Here is a 16,909-nt window from a genome sequence, read left to right as displayed (position 1 = left end):
TGAGGAGGGAAGGTCCCTGATAATTTGTATCCATGGAGACAGTAACCATAGCAATGGAACCTGGTCTCCCCATTACCAACCCTGTTATCAACCCCAGTTCTGAACCAGAAAACACTGGGAAAGTCTGGATGAGCAAAGAAAAAACACAGCACCCTGCCCAGCTTGGGATCCCAAGGGCCTGGTGTTCAGCTAGTCTGTGAGTCACAACCAGTCAGAAAGACAAGGAGAAGGTCAGGTTGGCCTTTGAGAGCAAAGCAAATCAGAGCATGTATTTACTCACGAATTCACTGCCTTGTGACAGTGCCAGCATAGTTGGGGACTAGCCCAGGTAAAAAGTCAGTCTATAAATCAGCTGCTAGGGTGGAGAACAGACATAGAAAGTATGAAGGAAATGACAACTGAAATGAACGTAAGTACCATTTGCCCAGAGTTTTATAACAAAGTTCCTTTCCTAATAATACTTGGGGTATCTTATTAGTCATTTGGTCCTAACCGCAATCCTTCTAGATATTAATAGAATGCATGGTAATTCTCAACCTTCCTCGTTAAATGTTCCCACTGGTGGAGGCTGAACTTTGATCCATAAAGATCTGAAGAAGTAGATCAAAACAGTACACCGAAGCCATGAAATATCTTTGGAGTTCCTGTGTGCTTACAGTTTGCTCTTTTTGTTTGTTTTTGAGACAGTCTTGCAGAGTGCAATGGCTTGATCTCGGCTCACTGCAACCTCCACCTCCAGGGTTCAAGAAATTCTCCTGCCTCAGCCTGAGAATAGCTGGGACTACAGGCACTCACCACCATGCTGTTACCGGGGGTCCTTGCTCCCAGAGCTCCCAAGATGGTGGGGGGCCGCTTCCAAAATGGCAGCAGGTCACTTCCAAGATGGTGGCAAGCCGCATGTTCTCTGACTTGGGGTTCCTGGCCCACAGATTCCAAGGAATGGAATCTTGGGCCATGCAGTGAGTGTTATAACTCTATTAGAAGCTGTGGGTCATGGAAGAGAACCAAGGAACCCAGTGACTAGTGTCCAGCTTGATTAGGATGAACCCGGCCACTTAGCCGTGCAGGAACAATGGCAAGCCTTTAGCCCAATCGGGAGCGCCAATGAGCACCTGGCTGAATTGGTAGCACAGCAGACACCCTGCGGAGGAAGTCAGCGGCGGGTCTGCAATGGCGGCAAACAGCAGTGGTGGATGGTGAGCGAAAGCTCAGCTTGAGCCATAACAAACACAACCAGAAAAGAGTGCAGTTGCAAGATTTAATAGAGTGAAAACAGAGCTCGCATACAAACGGAGGGGACCCAAAGAGGGTAGCCATTGCCGGCTCAAATGCCTGGGTTTATATTCCAATCATTGTTCCTCCCGCTGTGCTCTCAGGCAACAGATGATTGGCTATTTCTTTACCTCTTGTTTTGCCTAATTAGCATTTTAGTGAGCTCTCTTTACTACCTGCTTGGTCGGGTGTAAGCTAAATTGCAAGCCCCATGTTTAAAGGTGGATGCGGTTACCTTCCCAGCTAGGCTTAGGGATTCTTAGTCAGCCTAGGAAATCCAGCTAGTCCTGCCTCTCAGTCCCCTCTGTCAACAGGAAAACCCGAGAGCTGTTGGGGAGGTTGGCCAACAACTGCTCTAACTGCTTCCTGCTGAATTGGGGCATAGTAGGGGTTGTGCAGTTGAGATTTCCTTGGAAGGGGTGCCTTCGATGTCATTAACATTGGAGCATGGGCTAGCAGGCTGGTCCAGGGTTCTGTGGTCGATTTTAGTCATGGACTGCATCTGGAACTCCATTTGAAGAACTATTTGTAGCTTTACAGCTTCAATTCTGGAAGAGACAAACTTAACCAGGAGGTTGAAGATACAGGGTCCAAAGAGGAGTATTAATATTATAGCTGCTAGAGGTCCTAAGAAGGGGAGAATCCAGGGCATCCATTGGCTGAGGAGGCCCCACGGTCCGGTGTTTTGAAGCTCCTCTGCTCTATGTTGTATTTGATCTCAAATTTCTTTAACTTTCTTGGTGACAATTCCAGATTGATTAACTTAATAGCAGCATTCTTCCCCTAAAAATAAACAGGCTCCCCCTCTTTCGACAATTAGCAAGTCTAAAGCTCTTCGATTTTGAAGGACTACTGCTGCTAGGGAGTTAAGTTGATCTTGCAAGGTGACCAGGGAATCGGTGACCAGTTCCATGTCACCATTTAGTTCTTGAGATAGTTTATAATAGAACTGAGTAGAGGTTATGATACCACCAATGCCAGTACCTAATCCACCTAGCACTCCTGCTCCTATAACAAAAGGAAGAATGGGTACTCTTTTGTTGCGGGGCTTATGTATGACATAATTGTATAAATCTTGTTCAGTGTAGATGGTCATAGGGGGCACTAAGAATGAGAGGAAGCACATAGATTCTGAAGAGCCATTCAAATAACGATAGGCTGAGGTACCACAGACAAAAAATATTCCTGAGGGTAGGCTGACTATTCTTGTGGGAAGAGTTACACACTTGATGCATTGGGAGTTGATTGTGTCTATAGTAGTGCTAAATTTTACACAGGTGAGGTTTGAGGTATGGGTTATTTCCAGATTGGAAACAAGAGGTCCTACTAAAAGGGAAATGGTGCTTATTTTTGTGCTGAAGTTGTTCCCTTGTTCAGGTATAGGGATTGAAATGTATGGCCTGAAGTACAGGGGGAGGCACATCCAACAGTTAGTAGGGTTTTGGGCCAAGACCTCATGGAGCCCAGTGAGGGTGGTATTAAATAGGCTTACCCACTGAGTATGGGTACAGAGGGTTTCACGTAGTTTTGAGAGATCTAGTCCTTTGTAGGGCTAGGGGTGCTATGTAGCTGGGTCAGTTGGGAGATTATTTCCTTTACATGTTTTTCTCTTGCCTAATCTTGAACTCCACCCCCATCAGACATACTGGTATGGGTGAAGTAAGTCCAACAGACAGTGGCTCCAAGTCCTCCAGGACAACTAAGATTAATCATTTTCCTGTCCAATAATGAGTATTTGCATGCATGCAAAGAGTGGCAGAGTTATAGCATTTGTGGGGCATATGGGTGTGGGCAGTGAAGGTGGGGTTTCCCTTAGATAAACTCCTATACGATGGGGCATCAATATTTCCAGGAAGCCACATTCTCCATAGAAACTCTTGGTAAGGGGAGCTACTGGTCATACAGCTGCATGGAGGGGGTGCAGTGAGAGTGAAAGGGGGTAAGAGAACAGTAAAGATAAAAATATGATAAGGGAGAGCCATGGGGATTTACGATTTTAGTTACTTTCCTCACGATTGTTGCTTGAAGAGCAGGCACAGATCCTCTAGAGGTTCACAGGAATAACTAGCATTGTCTCCTGGATTTTCAGGTTCCCGTGGCAGTATCCAGGGTTTGACTCACGTGTGATGTATCCAAGACTCCACTCCAGCCACTTTAACCACAGTTGGGGTAGATAAAATGACTGGGTAGGGTCCTTCCCAGGATGTATCTAGGGATGGGGAATTAGAGGGAAGGGACATGACTAAAACCATGTCACCAGAGTGGAATAATTCCTTTCCCTCTTCTTGGGGACAGGCTCCTTGTAATATTTTAAGAACTTATTGATATTTGGCTAAGGAGGTGATGTCTGCAACTAAGTTGGCCGTCTCTCGGTCAAGCACAAGGTCATTGGTTAGGAAGGGCCATCGATACAGCATTTCATATGGGCTAAGTCCTGCTTTTTGGAGAGAGTTTCAGATTCTTATAAGGCTATAGGCAACAGAGCAGACCATGCAAGGTGGGTTTCCTGGGTTAGCTTTTTTAGATGTCGTTTGAGTGTTTTGTTCATTTTCTTGACCTTCCCTGAGGATTGTGGCCTCCAGGTGTAGTGTAAGTGATATTGTATACCTAACGCCTGAGATACTCCCTGGGTTACTGTAGCCTTGAAAGCAGGGCCATCATCACTCTGTAAGCCTCAGGGAAGTCTGAATCTGAGAATTATTTCATGAACTATTGCCTTTATTACCTCTTGGGCCTTTTCTGTCCTACAGCGTAAGGCCTCTGCCCAACCAGTGAAAGTATCTACCCAAACTAGTAGATACTGAAATCCCTGAGATTTGGGCATGTGGGTAAAATCTAGTTGCCAGTCTTCTCCTGGGTAATGGCCTGTTCTTTGCTCTCCTGAAGGAGCTTGGCAATAAGGCAGGGGATTATTTCTTTGGCACACTTCACAGACCCTGACTATCTGCTTGATAATTTTGAAAAGGCCTGGTCCAGTAAATAATAATTTGGCCATCTGATGGATGCTATCAATGCTTAAGTGAAAGGTTTGGTGAAGAGTTTTAAGTAATTTCCATTGGTTAGCTGCAGGCAAAAGTATTTTCCCTTCTTCAGTGGCTAGCCATCCTGAGGGGAGGAAACTATGTCCTTGTGAGGTTCCCCATTCTATTTCTTTTTCTGAGTACTGGGGCTTGTTTTCCAGGAGGGGATTATCCCATACTAGGGGTCGTTCTATAAGCATTTAGGACATTTTCGAAGTCCTTTTTCTACAAAGGAACTTCCATCAGTATACAAGTTGAGGTCAGGATCAGTCAAGAGAACCTCTAAAAGTTCCCCTTGAGTGGTGTAGGTTTGAGCAATTACTTGTTGACAGTTATGTTCTATCTTTTCTTCATTGTCTGGAAGAAATGTGACTGGGTTAAGAGTTGCACAAGTGTGCAGTTGCAGCACTGGCCTTTCAAGTAATAGAGCCTGATACTTAAATAAACGGTTGTCTGACAGTCACAAGTCTCCTTAACAGTGAGTATGCTGTTCATATCATGAGATGTCCACACAGTAAGATCTCTTCCCTGTATTATTTTAACTGCTTCAGATACTAAGACTGCTACTGCTGCCACTACCTGTAAACAATGAGGCCAACCTTTTGCCACTGCATCAGTTTCCTTACTCAGGTGTGCCACGGGTTGCAGGCTCATCCCTCGGATATGTGTAAGGACTCCTAGAGCTATTCCTGTTTTTTCTGTCACATATAAAGAAAAGTCATTGGCAAGCTTAACACTGGGGCTTGGGATAGGGCCTTCGCTGGGGGCTGGAAAGCTGCTTCTGCTTCAGGTGTCCATCTTACTAAATGGGTATTGGCTTTCTGAGTTTCCTTAATTAGTGTATATAATGGTCTGGTTTTCACCGTACCTGGGAATACATATTCAGCAGAAACCTGTTATACCAAGGAACGCTCTTAGTTGTTTTAGGGATTTGGGATGAGGATAAGCCAGTATAGGCTGGATACATTCCTCACTGAGGGCCCTGGTGCCTTTGGATAATTTTAGCCCTAAGTATTTAACCTGCTGTGAGCAGAGCTGAACCTTTGGTTTGGAAACCTTGTAGCCACAGGTAGTGAGGAAATTTAAGAGCACTTGGGTAGCTTGAGGGCACAAGGTTTCTGAATGGGCGGCTACAAGTAAATCATCCACGTACTGAAGACAAGAGTGTCCAGGTATGAGAACTGGCTCAAGTCTTGGCCTAATGCCTGGCAAAATAGATGGGGGCTATCCCTGAACCCTTGGGTAAAACAGTCCAGGTGAGTTGAGACGTTGGGTTCAAAGAATCTTCAAAGGCAGACAAGAATTGAGAGTCAGGATGTACACGGATGCAGAAAAAGCCATCCTTAAAGTCCAGGACTGTAAACCACTCTGCTTCCTCTGGTATTTGGGAAAGCAGAGTGTAAGAGTTAGGTACAGCTGGGTATAGAGGGACAATGGCCTCATTGATAATCCTGGGATCTTACACTAACCTCCACTGTCCATTGTGTTTCTGTACTCCTAAAATTGGAGTATTGCAGGGGCTATGCGTGGTTTTACTAGGCCTTGGGCTTTTAGGTCCTTAACAATCTTTTGGGGTCCTTGTTGGGCCTCGGGTCTGAGGGGGCTACTGCCTTTCATAGGGAAAGGAGAGGGAATCCCTTAGTTTAACTTCAACAGGACGGGCATTCTTTGCTTGTCTATATTGTCCTTCTGTTGCCCAGACTTCAGGATTAATTCTTCCTCAAGCAGGGGACAACAAATGGGTGTTCCTTCTCCTATGTTCAGGTATATAATGGCCCCTGCTTTTGCTAGAATGTGTCTCCCTAACAAGGGAGTGGGGCCTTCAGGCATAATTAGAAAAGCATGTGAAAAGAGTAAAGTTCCCCAGTCACAACTTGGTGGCTGGGAGAGAAGTATCTAGTGACTGGCTGTCCTAGGACCCCTCGGATAGTAATAGATCTGGAGGACAGTTGTCCAGGACAGGAGAGTAAGACTGAGAAGGCCGCGCCAGTGTCCAGGAGACAGTTAACCTCCTGGCCCTCAATGGTCAAGCATATCCAGGGCTCTGTGAGGATGATGGCATGGGCTGGCACTTGCCCTGGGCACCCTCAGTCCTGCTGGTGGATCATCTGGTTAGTGGCTTCTGACTCAGAGGACCTTCATCCCCTGGGGCAGTGGGCCTTCCAGTGATTCCCTTGACATAAGGGGCATGGATGAGGGGGTGGCTTATTTCTACTTGGACAATCTTTTTAAAAATGTCCTTGTAGACCACACTGGAAGCAAGCCCTAGTAGGCATTTGATTGGCCCAGCTTTTCCCTTTTCCAGAGCCTCCAAAGTCTGCTTGCCTGAGGGTCATGACTAAAGCGGTGGCCTTTTGTTTATCCCGTTTGCCCCATTCTGCCTGCTCCTCCTGATTTCTATTATAAAAAACCAACGTTATCCGGCCACTGCACTCCAGCCTGGGCGCGAGACTCCGTTTCAAAAAAAAAAAAAAAAAAAAACCAAGGTTGCCAAGTTCAATAGGGTTTCTAAATTTTGTGGACTTTTGAAGTTTTTTCCTAATGTCTGCAGCTGACTGAGTGATAAACTTAAACTTATCCTTTAAGATTAGTTGGCCTTCAATAGAGTCAGGTGACAGGGAGGTATGCTTCCTCAATACCTCCCTTAGTCTCTCCAGAAAGGCAGTAGGATTTTTTTTTCCTTTCTGTGTGTTATAGTGGACATCACTGAATAATTCATAGGCTTTTTCCTAGTTTTCCTTAGTCCTTCTAGCACGCAAGTTAGCAAATGTCTGCGACACCAATCTCCATGTTCTGATTCTGTGTCCTAGTGAGGGTCTACACTGGGAACTGCCTGCTGGTCTGTGGGGAATCATTCTCTTTCCTCTGTTGTCATCCTATCATTGACCTGACTGAGATACCAGAGATCGCCAAACTCTCGGGCTACAGTTATGACGGCACTTCTCTCATTTGTTGTTAGTGTCTGATTTAGCAGTGACATTATATCTCTCCATGTCAGATCAAAGGATTGTCCTAACCCTTGTAAAACATCAGTATAGCCTTCAGGGTTATCTGAGAATTTACCTAGGTCTATTTTAATTTGCTTTAAGTCTGAGAGAGAAAAAGGTACATGCACTCTGGCTGGGCCAAATTCTCCTCCTCTCACTGCCTGGAGGAGGCTTAATCAGGGAATATCAGCACCCTTTGGTTCATTGTTTATCCCTTTGTCTATCTCCTTTTGGACCATTTGTGTTGAAGGGGTTCCTTATTAGTTGGGGAAGGAGTTGGGGGGATGCTGGGGTATGAAGTAGACTCTGAGGGCTTCCTGTAGGGCATAAATCACACTTTTTACATAAGTGCTAGTTGTCTCTTAATGAAAAGAAAGTTTGTACATATGGCACTTCACTCCATTTGCCTGCTTTTCTACAAAAGAGGTCTAGCTGTAAGGTGGTGTTATAATTCATACTTCCCTTAGGAGGCCAGGTTTCTACCCCTTGAAGAGGATATCGTGGCCAGGCAGTACTGCAAAAGAATATAAGTTGTTTCTTTCTTAGTGTCAGAGGGTCAAATTGGTCCTAATTCTCCAGAATACATCTTAGGGGCGTTTTTGCCTTGGGGGGAATGTTTCCCATCTGAAAAAAGAACATAGGGATGACAGCACCCCTAGTCATTTTCCAATGAGCATTAGTACTAGAGTGTCCTCTATGGTCCTAATGCTTATTCCTTTCCAGGGTGCGTAACCACCCATGTACCTCTGCTTATCAGATTAGTTACGCTCACCAATGTAGCTGTCCTGCATCCCTTTTCCCACCTCTCTTGAACACAAAGAAAGGGGTCCGGGCTGCTGGATTCTAGTGATCCTTTACCAGCATACCCAACATTGCCTTCGTGCTCAGGGGTGAGTCCTAGAGCTGGGCTGGGTTCCTGAGTATTTCATAACAACCCAGCTGCCCCATCAAGATGAATTCCCATAACAACAGTTCTTATGCAAATTCATTTCAGAGAGAGTACAGGTAATCTTTTGAGTCAGGATTGAGATACTCTTTTTTGATTCTGTAAGTACTTTAAGGCTTGGCTAAATGCAAACAGCTCTCACGTTTGAGGAGACCAATTATTAGACAATTTTTCTAACTCTGCTTCCACAAGAGTCTCCCTATCAATTACTGGATGCCTATTGTGGTTTTTTCCTCAATCACCTGGGAGGAACCATCTATCTCCTGTCCTGAAGGGAGTTCCTCCAAGGTCTGGTAGGACCTTTGTATGGTAATTAAGATTTAAATCCCTTGTTAGGAAATCAGCTGGGTTAAGGGAATTACCAGTGGTTGGTGCTAAATTACCTTTTTCTAACAGAATAGCCCCATACTTTAAGATTTTTGAGTTAGTAAGCTACCTTTTTGCTTTTTTGACTTAAAATTTCTGAACTGGTGAGGTGTGCTCACAATGAGGTTTCCTCTGAAAGTTAATTTTCTACTCTCTTCTGTTAGCAAAGCAGTTGCCGCTACAGACTGTATGCATCCACGGGTTACTGGGTTAAGGATTTTTGATAGGAAAGCTATGGGCTGTCAGTGGTCTCAGTGTTTTCAGGCTATGCCCTTGTTTACACTGACAACAAGGTAGTATTGAAATGTTACAGGGTCTCGGAGAAGACCTTCAATTATCAATTATAGGTTTCAAATTTACCCTGGCTTTTAAAGGAATAGGGCACACTTTTTTTTCTATTTCTTTCTCTTTCTTTTCTCTTTGACTCCCTCTTTATCTCTCTCCATCTCTCTCTGTCCTCCATCTCTCTCCTCCGTCTCTCTCTCTCTCTCCCGTGTCTCTCTCTCTCTCCTCTGTCTCTCTCTCTCACTCCTCCATCTCTCTTTCCTCTGTCTCTCTCTCTCTCCTTCTCTTAGCCATTACAAACTTGGGGCTATGGCAAGAGTGGTGGGGAATGGGTCCCACATAACTCCCCATGTCAAGAGCTGTATACCTAAATCGAGAGGGACACCAGGGATAGGACTTCCTGGGTTTATAGCCTAGATGCCTAAGGACTCAGCATAGAACTTCCTTAGATCCTTTTGGAGATACAATTGCTAGAGGAAATGAAAGTCTGAACCATTAGTACCTAGGAGGCAGGGATCAGAGGAAGTAGATTCAGAGGTAAGGAGAATTTTGGGGCTACACTTTCAAGAAAGTCATGGTCGGGACCCAGCAGGTATGGGTCAGAAGGAAAGGTAGGGGTGCACGCATGGGCGACTGTTGAGTAGAGACTTTTGGCTGTGCCATGATCTCAACCGGCTAATACCAGGAGTTCGGGACAACAGTTTTCTGACTCTAGTCAGCCCTCGGCTTCCTCAAGAAAACGGAAAGTGGAAGCTGGCTCCAGGCAGACCAATGTTCCCAACCGAGAAGGGTTGAGGGTTGTTAGAAAGCCCTTCCCCAGACAGCCTCACACCTGAGTCTTAAGTCTGGCAGCCACACTAATCATTTTTAACCGGCCAACAGGTGCCCAGTATTTTCCTCCAATTCTAAGGAAGGATAGGACAGAATAGCAAGCCAAAGTGGTCCAATATTACTCACCGCTTTGGAGGTCCCTTCATGGTCGCCAAATGTTACCAGGGGGTCCTTGCTCCCAGAGCTCCCAAGATGGTGGAGGGCTGCTTCCAAAATGGCAGCAGGCCACTTCCAAGATGGTGGCAAGCCTTGTGTTCTCTGAACTGGGGTTCTTGGCCTCACAGATTCCAAGGAATGGAATCTTCGGCCATGCGGTGAGTGTTACAGTTCTATTAGAAGCCATGGGTCACGGAAGAGAACCATGGAACCCAGTGACTAGTGTTCAACTAGATTAGGATGAACCCAGGCACTTGTCTGTGCAGGAACAATGGCAAGCCTTTAGCCTGATCTGGAGCAGCAATGGGCACCTTGCTGGATCAGGGGCACAGCGGACACCCTGCGGTATCCGGAGGGATGGAAGTCAGCGGCAGGTCTGCAACGGCAGCAAACAGCAGTGGTGCACGGCAAGTGAAAATTCAGCTTGAGCCATAACAAACATGACCAGAAGAGAGTGTAGTTGCAAGATTTAATAGAGTGAAAACAGAGCTCCCATACAAAGGGAGGGGACCCAAAGAGGGTAGCTGTTGCTGGGTCGAATGCCTGAGTTTGTATTCCAATCATTGTTCCTCCCGCCGTGCTCTCAGGCAATAGATGATTGGCTATTTCTTTACCTCCTGTTTTTGCCTAATTAGCATTTTAGTGAGCTCTCTTTACTACCTGATTGGTCGGGTGTGAGCTAAGTTGCAAGCCCCGTGTTTAAAGGTGGATGCAGTAACCTTCCCAGCTAGGCTTAGGGATTGTTAGTCGGCCTAGGAAATCCAGCTAGTCCTGTCTGTCAATGCCAGGCTAATTTTTGTATTTTTAGAAGAGACAGGGTTTCACCATATTGGCCAGTCTGGTCTCAAACTCCTGACCTCAAGTGATCTGCCCACCTCAGCCTCCCAAAGTGCTGGGATTACAGGCGTGAGCCACCGCGCCCCGCTGTTTGCTCTTAAAATCATGCAAATTTCACATTCTAGTCAGTAGCATATCTGTTTAATCATTCAAAATTATTGTTCCTAAATTTTCTAACAAAGTGAATGTTAGAACATTTTGCTTACTTGACAAGTAAAGAGTAAGGCATTACATTTTTTCCATTTTACAAGTGAGGAACCATTTTACAAGTGAGGGCCACACAGCTATTTAGTAAAAGAGTTTTTTATGTTGTTGTTGTTGTTGTTGTTGTTGTTGTTGTTGTTTGAGACGGAGTTTCACTCTGTCGCCTGGGCTAGAGTGCAGTGGCGTGATCTCGGCTCACTGCAACCTCTGTCTCCCGGGTTCAAGCGGTTCTCCTGCCTCAGCCTCCCAAGTAGCTGGGACTACAGGTGCCTGCTACTAGGCCCAGCTAATTTTTTATATTTTTAGTAGAGATGGAGTTTCACCATGTTGGCCAGGCTGGCCTCAAACTCCTGCCTTATAATTCGCCCGCCTCAGCCTCCCAAAGTGCTGGCATTACAGGCCCGAGCCACTGCGCCTGGCCAAGAGCTGAGTTTTAATCAGCATCTCCTTCAAAACTGGCAATATTCTTTCTATGATTACATGTGGTAAATCAGGAAAAGGTGGAGGAATGGGGAAAAGTAAAAGACTTCTTGGTGGAAAGTTTACAGTCAGAAAATGAGATGGTAGATAAGGAAATTTGTTGAAGGGTTAAATAATGTAATAATCAGCCAAGTACATGAGAGTTTCAAAACTCTCTGCACCTCAGTTTCCCCATATATAAAATGGAGCCAATAACATTTACCTTATAGGGCTGCTGTTAGGGTCGAATGAGGTGATCTATGGAAATTCCTCAGCCCAGTACCTGACCATGATAAGCATTCATTAAACAAATGATGGTCTTAGTTATTCTTGGTCAAGAGGACATCTCTACCGTACATGTCTTGAGCACCTTAAATTGAATATTCCCCAGGCCAAATGTATCACTCTTTTCCTTCCCCCTTCTCTTCCTTCTCCTAACCCACAACAGAATGTGTTCCCCTTTCTGTGTAGTCTCAACTACTGTTAATGGCTCTACCATTCATCCAAATTAGACCTTTAAAGTAATCCTCAGTCCTCCCTTTTTCTTACCCACCACACCCACTCTGTTAATAACCTCGGAACATTCTATCTCTTACATAGATCTTGAATCCATTCCCTCCTCTTGTCCCCTTTGCTCCTGCCTTTCTCATGTCTCTCTGATAACTACAATAACTCGTCAGCTGATTTACCTGTCCTCTACACTGCAGACACAGTGATTGTTCCAACATATAAATCAGATAATCTCACTGCCTGATGAAGAAGGCCAAATTCTCTTCACAATCTGGCCCCAATGGATTTTCCCAAGTACTCAACCTCTCCACACACACACAAATACTCTCACACATGCATACACATATACATGCATGCGTGCAAACACATCAGAGCCCAGCCTCACAGGCCCTTTCAGTATGTCTCCTAAAACCTAGAATCTTCTTGCTCTCAATGATATGGGAAAACATCTGCTCATCCTTCAAAACCCAGCTGAGCCAAGTGTTGTGGTTTGTGCCTGCAAGCCTTTCTACTCAGGAGGCTGAGGTAGGAGGATTGCTTGAGCCTGGGAGTTCGAGGCTGCAGTGAGCTATGATTGCACTACTGCACTCCAGCCTGGATGACAAAGTGAGACCCCACCTCAAAAAAAAAAAAAAAAAAAAAAAAAAAGCTGAAATGCCAACCTTTGAGAAGCTTTTCAAACATTTTCCTTCTTGCCTGGCTCACCAAATTAGTCTCCTAATTGGTCTCCTCACATCCACCACTAACCTATTCCAGTCTGTTCCCCCTGCTGTATCCAGAGTATTCTTTTCAAATGCAAATCTAATCCTGGGTCAAGCCGTCTCCTCAGCGTAAACAGCTTCCCATTGCTAAACCCCAAATCCTTACCTCGACACACACACCACCTATGTTCATAGTCACATCTTGTGTCCCTTTCCCACCATTTTGTTGTGATCCAACCACACTGGCCTTCTTTCAGTTTTCACAAACACATCAATCTCACTCACGCCACAAGGTATTTGAATTCGCATCTCCTTCTACCGCTACCCTTTCGCTGGTTAAAGCTTACTCATCCTTCAAAACCCAGATCAAATGTCACTGCCTCCAGAAGCCTTCCCAGATCCACCACCCTAGACCAGATTATGGTGCCCCCAGCACCTAGGGTAGTGTCTGGCACATGAGAAGTATTTAGTAGATATTGGTTAAAATCTCTCCCCTGCACACCCCCCACCCCCCAGCCCTTACTCATACCTTGGCATTTAGCACACTGAAATAGAATTATTTGTACTAGGCCGGGCGCGGTGGCTCAAGCCTGTAATCCCAGCACTTTGGGAGGCCGAGACGGGCGGATCACGAGGTCAGGAGATCGAGACCATCCTGGCTAACACGGTGAAACCCCGTCTCTACTAAAAAATACAAAAAACTAGCCGGGCGAGGTGGCGGGCGCCTGTAGTCCCAGCTACTTGGAGGCTGAGGCAGGAGAATGGCGTGAACCTGGGAGGCGGAGCTTGCAGTGAGCTGAGAACCGGCCACTGCACTCCAGCCTGGGCGACAGAGCGAGACTCCGTCTCAAAAAAAAAAAAAAAAAAAAAAAAAAAAAAAAAAAAGAATTATTTGTACTGAACTGTGTCCATCTGAAGGCTCTGGAAAAAGGAAAAAGTTTTCTTTTTTTTTTTTTTTTTTTTTTTGAGAAGGAGTCTCGCTCTGTCGCCCAGGCTGGAGTGCAGTGGCCAGATCTCAGCTCACTGCAAACTCCGCCTCCCGGGTTTACGCCATTCTCCTGCCTCAGCCTCCCAAGTAGCTGGGACTACAGGCGCCCGCCACCTCGCCTGGCTAGTTTTTTGTATTTTTTTAGTAGAGACCGGGTTTCACCGTGTTAGCCAGGATGGTCTCGATCTCCTGACCTCGTGATCCGCCCGCCTCGGCCTCCCAAAGTGCTGGGATTACAGGCTTGAGCCACCGCGCCCGGCCGGCAAAAGTTTTCTTTTTATCTTCTCTTTCTTCTTCTGTTTTACATTGTATCCGTTTTTTGTTTGTTTGTTTGTTTTGTTTTGTTTTTGAGACAGAGTCTTGCTCTGTCGCCCAGGCTAGAGTGCAGTGGCATGATCTTGGCTCACTGCAATCTCCGCCTCCCTGTTTCAAGCAATTCTCTCCTGCCTCAGCCTCCTGAGTAGCTGGGATTACAGGCGTGCACCACCATGCCCAGCTAATTTTTTTTTTTTTTTTTTTTAAAGTAGAGATGAGGTTTCACCATGTTGGTCAGGCTGGTCTTGAATTCCTGACCTCATAATCTGCCTGCCTCAGCCTCCCAAAGTGCTGGGATTACAGATGTAATCCAGCCTGGGTGACAGAGACTCCATCATAAATAAATAAATAAATAAATAACACAGCCAGGCCATGGCTCACGCCTGTAATCCCAACATTTTGGGAGGCCAAGGCAGGCGGATCACAAGGTCAAAAGATCAAGACTCTCCTGACCAACATGGTGAAACCCCATCCCTACTAAAAATACAAAAATTAGCTGGGCGTGGTGGCATGCACCTGTAGTCCCAGCTACTCAGGAGGCTGAAGCAGGAGAATCACTTGAACCCAGGAGGCGGAGGTTGCAATGAGCTGAGATTGCATGAATGCACTCCAGCCTGGAGACACAGCGAGACTCCATCACAAAAAAAAAAAAAAAAAAAGAAAGAAAGAAAAAACAAAAACAAAAAAAGATAAACATAAACTCAAGCATATCAATAACTATATTAAATGTAAATGGTCTAAGCATACCAATTAAAAGACAGAGATTGTCAAAACAGATTTTTTAAACATGACCAAACAAACTATACTCAGCATATAAGAAACTCACTTTAAATGTAATTATACAGGTAAATTGAAAGTAAAAAGAAATAAGACAAAAGCATGTAAATACTAATCAAAAGAGGGCTGGAGTGGGATTATTAATAGTAATCCTACTTTTTTTGGCATTTAGCACACTGAAATAGAATTATTTGTACTGAACTGTGTCTATCTGAAGGGTCTGCAAAAAGGTTTTTTTAAATCTTTTCTTTCTTCTTCTATTATATCCTTTTATTTCTCAGTATCCCCTCACACAACCCCATGCCTGTCGGTTGATGGTTGACATTTCAAAAAAATATTTGTTGAAAGAATGAACTTTACTAACAACATAGTCTATATATGGCATGGAGAAGGTCTAAGTCACCATTATTATTTATTCTAAATTAGGGTGAATTTTACAAACTGTCCGGTGGATCAAGGCTCTTTAAAATAGTATGGAAAGATTCCATTGTATTTCCTGGAGAAGGAGTGCAAGCATGTGGAATGATTCTGTCACTTTGGACCATTCTGTTTCAATGTGCTAAATGCCAACTAAAAATAGAAAAAGTAGACTTCAGAGCAAAGAAAATTACCAGAGATAAGGAGAGACATTATATAATAATGTAATAAAAGGGCCAATTCACCTAGAAAACGTAATAATAATTCTGTTATGAAAACATCATAATCCTAAATTCTGTTATTATGCACTTAATAACAGAGCTTCAAAATAAATGAACCAAAAACTGACAGAACTAACAGGAAAAATAGGCAAATTCACAATTGTAGTTGGAGGCTTCAACATTCCTCTCAATAACTGAGCAAACAAGTAGACAGAAAATGAGCAAAGACCGAGAAGGCACAAATAACATCATGAATCAATTGGACACATTTGACATTTATAGAGCACTCTACCCAACAGCCACAGAATACACATTGTTTTGAAATGCATATGAAATGGTCTTCTGACCTGTATCTTCGATCACAAAGCAAACATTAACAAATTTAGAATAATTAAAATCATACAAAGTATGTTCTCTAGTCAAAATGGAATTTTAACTAGAAATCGATAGTATAGAATAACTGAAAAATCACCAAACATTTTAAAGTTAAGCAACACACTTCTAAATAATCCATGAGTCAAAGAAGGAATGTCAAGGGACATTAGAAAACAGTTTGAAATGAACAAAAATGAAAATATAACAAAACAAAATGTGTGGGATGCAACTAAAGCTATGCTTTAAAAAATGTATAGCATTAAATAATTACATTAGAAAAAGAAGAAAGGGGGCCGGGCGCGGTGGCTCAAGCCTGTAATCCCAGCACTTTGGGAGGCCGAGACGGGCGGATCACAAGGTCAGGAGATCGAGACCATCCTGGCTAACACGGTGAAACCCCGTCTCTACTAAAAAATACAAAAAACTAGCCGGGCGTGGTGGCGGGCGCCTGTAGTCCCAGCTACTTGGAGGCTGAGGCAGGAGAATGGCGTAAACCCAGGAGGCAGGGCTTGCAGTGAGCTGAGATCCGGCCACTGCACTCCAGCCTGGGCGACACAGCGAGATTCCGTCTCAAAAAAAAAAAAAGAAAAAGAAAAAGAAGAAAGGCTGGGCATGGTGGCTCATGCCTGTAATCCTAGCACTTTGGGAGGCCAAGGTGGGTGGATCACTTGCGGTCAAGAGTTTGAGACCAGCCTGGCCAACAGGGCAAAACCCCGTTTCTACTAAAATACAAAAACTAGCTGGGCATGGTGGCACACACCACCCAGCTACCTCAGAGGCTGAGGCAGGAGAATTGCCTGAACCTGGGAGGTGGAGGTTGCAGTGAGCCGAGATTGCACCACTGCACTCCAACCTGGGCAAAAGAGCAAGACTCAGTCTCAAAAAAAAAAAAAAAAAAAAAAAAGAATCAAATTATTCCACCTAAAGACACCAGACAAAGAAGAGTAAAATAGACCCAATGCAAGAAGAATAGAGAAAATAACAAAAATAACAACAGATCAATACAATTTAAATCAGAAGAACAGAGAAAATCAATTAATTCAAAAGCTGTTTTAAAAAAATCAGTAAAAATGATAAGCCTCTAGCAAGACTGACAAAGAAAAACACAGAGGAAACACAAATTACTAATATCAAGAATAAAAGAGGGACACCACAGATGCTGCAAACATTAAAAGGATAATAAAGGAATGTAATGAATGACTCAATACACATAAATTCCACAACTTAGATGAAATAGAATAA

The sequence above is a fragment of the Rhinopithecus roxellana genome, chromosome 6 (assembly GCF_007565055.1).
Source record: "Rhinopithecus roxellana isolate Shanxi Qingling chromosome 6, ASM756505v1, whole genome shotgun sequence".
In the NCBI taxonomy this organism is placed as follows: Eukaryota; Metazoa; Chordata; class Mammalia; order Primates; family Cercopithecidae; genus Rhinopithecus; species Rhinopithecus roxellana.
Note: the sequence above shows the minus strand (reverse complement) of the source record.